The sequence below is a fragment of the Salvia hispanica genome, chromosome 1, assembly GCF_023119035.1.
Source record: "Salvia hispanica cultivar TCC Black 2014 chromosome 1, UniMelb_Shisp_WGS_1.0, whole genome shotgun sequence".
Classification (NCBI taxonomy): domain Eukaryota; kingdom Viridiplantae; phylum Streptophyta; class Magnoliopsida; order Lamiales; family Lamiaceae; genus Salvia; species Salvia hispanica.
The window spans coordinates 19,214,761-19,221,323 of record NC_062965.1 but is presented as its reverse complement, the minus strand read 5'-3'; positions in this window follow the sequence as shown (position 1 = coordinate 19,221,323).

The following is a 6,563-nucleotide window of genomic DNA, read 5'->3' as shown; positions in this document are numbered from 1 at the left end:
GCTACCTATTGGTACGGTTGCGGTGTTTGTGATAATTCTCTCTTACCTAAGAAGAGATTAGTAACACCGGTGTGGTAAAGCATTGAAAGGATCTAATCCGAAATGTATTCTTTATTGCTATCTACTGAAAGAATATATTTAAGAATGTTTAGTATTTTCTAGTCTATGATATTAATATCAATATTGTTTATTCAATCAAACGCCATTTTGACTTATCAATATGTGAGAGTTTGTACGTAACTCAAGTTCATGATATCTTGGGTGGTAGTAATTGAATAACATGAAGGTATTGGAATATTATTTCATAGAATTCGCGTGCCCAGTGTGGTATGATTAAATCCCTAAAAGGGTGATCCCCAATGAGGTGTTTGAAAGAGGAATTTATTATTCAGAAATCTGCGCAGTTGGAATTTATTCCACGAATAATAAATAAAGTTTCAAACTAGAAAAACTCTTTGGAGAATTAATTTAATTCTAGTCACATAGCAGACAAAAGAATTAAATTGATGGATCAAGATAATCTTAAACGCGGGAAATATTATAAAATAAAATGGACCCAAGTTATTTGTAATTTGGTGATTTAAGTGGGAGTGCAATATTATTCTTTAGTGAAATAAAATAATATTCCATTGATAATATATTAAATCATGGGTCATTTGATTTAATTAGTAATTTATCTAATGGGTGAGCCCAACACTTAAGTCATTCCATGGATCCCCATCCTAGCCCAACAAGTCCATGCTTATAAATAGTGTAGAGATGGGAAACCCTAGTAAGCACTCCACACATCACAAACCCTAACCCTAGCCGCCATAACCGGCGCTCTCTCTCTCCCCTCTTGCCTCTGTTCTCGTGCCTTTGCACGAGGGAGAGATCCGGTCTAGGACCTGTTTGGTTTCCGTGTCTTCCGCTGCGGTAGTCCCAACAGACCCTACTGCGAGGAAGGAAAACCCCGCCACCAAACCACCGTCCGACGATTCGTCCAAACACCCGCCGGTTCTGGCGGCCTTTCCAGTCCTAGATATACGCTCGGAGTGGCGCTCGTCTTCCGTTCCAGAACCCCCTACCATCAGAAACCCTGAAGAAGAGGCATTCTTGAAGGAGTTGGAGGAGAAATTTGACAGTAAAGAGGAGGCCATGAAACTCTTTTCCCGCTTTTTGGCGTTCCGCCAACAACCGCAGATGATTCCTGACGAATCGACAGCGCAGCCGCCTATTTCACACTCAGAGGGATCCCAAACCCTAGATCGGGCACATGCAGAGACGGGGCCGAGCCTAGACATCGGAGAACAGGGAAAGGGTGGTGGCGGACCTGAAGAGGAGAGCGTCAGCGGTTTTGTGGACGAGATTGATAGGATGACGGTGGACTACTCTGTGGATGAAGCTGCGATGGAAGGTAACACATCTGTATTACAGTCTGTTGAGGGGGAAAACCCTATTGTGAAGTCTGTTGAGGGGGGAACCCCTGTGTTGAAGTCTGTGGAGGGGGAAACCCCGAGTCTGTATATTGAGGGGGGAACCCCGTTTGAATCTAAGGGAGAAACCCCGACCATGTCTGCTGAGGGAGAGATCCCTGAAATATCTGAGGGGGAAACCCCGAATAACACTAAGGAGGAGACTCCGAAACTATCTAAGGGGGAAACCCCGACCATGTTTGCTGAGGGAAAAATCCCTAAAAAGTCTGGAGGGGATGAGGTCCCCATTATTGTAGATCTGGACGAGGTACCAGAATACTCACCGGTGAAACCAAGGGCATCAAGAAGAATGGCGCGGAGGAGCACGCTGGATGAGGTGGACGACGGAGAACAGTCCAGGGAATCGGGATTCCTTGCCCCGAGGGCAGGGAGTGTGCAGGAGGGAGAGACACCTGGGTCAGAAGGAGAGGTAGACGCTGCCGAGGAGCGTCGAGTGGCTATGGAACGCAAGAGGAAGGGCAAGAAGGTAGCCACTCCTCAGAACAGGAAGTCACAGAGAACCTCCTCCGTCAGGGAATCTCCTCGTACACTACCCAAATATTCTGGACCTGGTAATGTTGAGAGCGAGTCAGGGAAAGAGTCGGAGGAAGAAGAGGAAGTCCCCAATTTCTAACGGGAAGAAATCTGGATTACCAAGAAACTCTTGGGATCTATGGCTAAATTTAATGACTCCAGGCGGGCACAGACACACAAGGACCGGAGTTGTAACGCCCCACTTTTTCAAACTCTAATTTTCGGGTTATAAAATTTTTGCATGAAATGCCTTAAATGCTATGATATGTGAATTAATTGATGAGTGATTAATTACATGATGTTTTTGTGACCTAATTGTTTATGGGAGTTGAGATTGAGTTGAATAGTCAACTTGTTGATAATATGACGTGGCGTTGAAAAGTCAATGATGTGGAAAATATGACATGGTCGCGGAATGGTCAAAGTCGTGGAAAATGTGAAGTGGAAGTAAAATTCGAATATGTGAATATTTGATGCGGAGTAATGTAATTGTGGTGAATTATTTTCCCAAGGGTTGAGTGAGATAGATTAAATAGGATTTTCATAAATATCCTACCCAATTATTTGAAATATTCGACCATCACTATTATTGGAGAAGGAATCCTATTTTTCTTGGATTTAATTATTTGCTTGGGATAATTATCCGAATTAAATCCAAAGTCCAATTATACTTTAATTCCACCTTGGAATTTTCGAAACCCATCCCCTTTCCTTGAGATTTTCAAAAATCTCATATATTAGGGAAGAAGGAATTATTTACTATATTATTTGATCTCTTATTTATTCTCTTCCATGAATAAACATAAATATGCTAGAATATCTTACCATATCTTGCCATATCTAAGAAGATATTGCCATATCCTAATTAAATTAGGATTTGAATTTAAATTCCTTGTGGGAGAGGCATAAAAATCGCCTACTACTATTATTTGGAGAGGATTTTATTATTTTATTCTGCTCCGTGATATATTATTCTACTCCGTGAAATATTCAAATTAAATCATAAGCTAATTAATATAGCCTAAATTTCGAATCCCCCTTAATTCTCACTAGAATTAACGCCACTTTCCCCTAAGATCTCTCCAAATCTTTAATTTATTTAATTAAAGATATTATATTTTGGCACTCTATAAATAAGAGAGAAACCTAAACCTAGAGTCAGATAAAAATCGCCCCACTCCTCCCAAATTTTCGAAAATCAATCTCCCACTCTCTCCAAAATTTTCTTCTACTTTCTTCAAGATTTCTTCATCAATTGAGAAGAATCCAAGTTGAAATTCAAGAATTTATTGAAAAATCATGGCTATAACTTGTTTCTACCGTTCGTTCTTTTGGAAAAGGTACTTTAATTTTGATCTTCTCTTCTTCTACTGATCAATCGGTGTTCTTGAGTCCACATGCATTTAGATTGAGTGGAGGGGAAATTAATGGATGAATGGGATGCATATAAGTGTGTGTGTGCGCACGCCTCGACGTGCGTGCATGTGTGCGGTGTGTGCGTGTGATGCGCGTGGTGAAACACTCATGCGTGACATATTTTGAGGATAAATCTGGAGTTGTTGTGTGAATAAAAACGATATGATAATCGTATCTTGATTTTGGATGATGATATTAAAGATTTATCGATGGGAAAAAGGGAAATGTGGGAACATGCATGATTTGAAATCAATGTTCGAAACTGATTTGTGATACGCCTAATTTAAAGGTGATACTTCGCGCTCTCAGCGTGATAAACGAGGAGAAGAGAATACTTTTGAGCTAAGCCGACGAGGTGGGCTTTCTTTTAAAATAAGGACATTGTCCTAAACTGATATTGATGAGAATGAGATATGTGTTATCATGCCTTGATTTGTTTTGTCGTGTCTATCCCTCATGGCTATGCCACTATTGATTTAATCGAATTCGGATCCTTGTAGAGCCGCAAACTCTACTTGGGTTAGTGTACACCAATGTTAGACCGAGTGTTGGCGTACGGGTCGGCCGGTCTAGTGACCTGGATTGCGGCCGCATTCCTTGTCATGTAGAATGAGGATATGGTAAACGTCGATGTGAAAAATGGTTGCGCAACCGTGATATTTGATAAAGAATATATATTGTGGTGCCTCAGGCCTTTCTAAAGATAAAACCCCGATGGACACTTGAAAATGGCATGATAACTACTTTTGTGATAAAACTGTTTTCGGCAATGAGTCCACTGAGTATGATTATAGTACTCAGCCCTGCATATGTTTTCCCTATGTGCAGGTTGAGCGGTGACGAGCGGGCGGCGGTGTTGAGTAGGAAACAATAACGTGATCTGTTGAAACTTTAAGTGTCGTTATGTCTCCATACATAGCTTCACTTCTCTCTTGGTCGCTTCCGCTATATTATGAAAACTTGTGATCTTTTGGTTGGGTTGAATACTTTTATTTCGTGGGAATATTTTGGATATGAAACAGATGAGATTATTTTGGAACCTTTGCTATTTTGGACCATTTATTGTGATAGCCTTTTGTTGGATTTCATTGCTAAGGAATCATTCTTCTCCCATTTAATTGTTCATTTAATGCTCTGGTAAATTACCTTTAAATGAGACCCTAGCCTATGATCTTTGTTGCATTTAAGTCTTCCTAGATAGCGATCGCCATTATTATTGTACCCTAGGATGGCGGGTCGTTACAGGAGTGCAGTGGGGAAGCTGGTCACGTCTGGGAAGCGATATGACCCAGATTCTCTGAAGCAGATAGAGTCGGAGGAGGAGTTCCTCGACCACATCAGGGATATCGGTTTCGAGTGGCTGCTAAAACACAGCGAGCAGGAGGTGCCAGTAGATGCAGCACGAGAGTTCTTCTCCACTTTTCCCTTCAAGCAAACCACCGACCCAGACGCAAACTCAACCTCTTTCCACCTCTTTAACATTGAGCACACAATGAGTGTCAGAGAGTGGTCCCTAAGAATGGGACTGTTTACAAATGCTGAAGACGAAGAGGACATTTGGGATGACAGAGTGTACGGGCTGCCAAGAAACACGTCTGGATTCACACCGCAAACAGCATGGGAGTCTATAACACACGCTAGGAGTGGAACCTTCAAGACAAGTGTGTCAAAGGAATCCATATCACTGATCACCTCCTCCGATTTGCACAAGAATTCATTGGCTACAACCCGATGGGCACTGCCAGTTCCAGCCTCACCACCACTAAGCTCTATTTCACATGGTGTATGTCAAAGCGCAACAAGGTCCACCTCGGCTATTGGTTGGCCCAAGCTTGCCACCAGATGACAACCAATCCCTCCCGCCACATGTATACTTGCCATCTCCTGAGCGCCTACATAGAACGCAACTTTGTGATGAAAATTGGAAAGGCGGAGCCCAGCGTGACGATGTGCAAGCCCCCAGAGCTGTTTAGAGTGGAATATTTTTTCAAAAAGGGGCTCCTATACATGGAGGGACAGGAGTTGTGCTTCTACAATGTGGGGGAAAATGTGGACAAGGTGAAAAAGGAGCCGGAAGAGGAGGTGGCGAATGCTAATGTGGAGGAGCTAAGGAAGGAGGTCGCTGCGATGAGAGAAGAACTGGGCGGGGCGAGAGGGGAGTTGCGGGCCATTAAGGAGAGCATGGATGTCTTGGCTAACAGATCATCAGCTTAGAACGAGAGGATGACTGATGCGGTCAAGTTAATGAAGAAAATGGCAGAATGGCTTGGGGAGACGCTTTCCCAGACCCAGCAAAGGCGGCCTCTTAGACCCGGCACTGCGGTCAGGCAGCCCGATCAGGGAAGCTCATCACACCAGCAGCTCCCGCCCCAGTCTAAGCCTTTGAAGGTTTTGAAGGGAGAAGAAAGTGATTGTGTGCCCAACGACAGGTAACCCGAGATTCTCTGAGTTCCCAGACCCAATGTCTAGTGGATTCTCTGGATTGGGGAAGTTCCATTTTACATAGCAACACACAACTCTCACCCTTTGCACATCTTCACAACTTTAATTGATGTATTAGTTTCATCTATAGATGGTGACGAAGTCGAAAACGTCAATTGTATCAGAATGACGTGAAATTCGCATGTTGCTTACAAAATGGACTGACGAATCAAACCCATCATATTTTCCATGATGTAATTGTACGATTGGATTTTGGTTATTTGACTTCGTTTAAGTGGCGAACTATTTTTTTCAGAATTTTCTAAAATTTCCGTAATTTTATTTTATTTCCTTTTAAGTTTATTGGGTTTCCAAACACTTATAAATAATGGATTTTGTTGTTTTATAATTAGTTTTGATCAATATTAATGTATTAAGAATTTTTAAAAAAGAACTAGAGTTTCTACGATAACTTTATCATTATACAGAGTAATTGATAGAGGGTCGAGTCCAATAAAACAAAAGTATTCGCGTGATAACAAGACAATGCCAAGGGTCTTGTTAGATAGCTAACTACACCTTAAATTGATAACTACTACTAAATCTAGTCCATCCGATCTTAAAACAAACGGCTAACATCAACTTTGAAAATAGCCGTAAAATTATGAATTTTAACAATTTTCTTAAATTTCCCACGAAGCCTAATTTGGGTCAAATTGTATCTAATGTAGCGTCCGA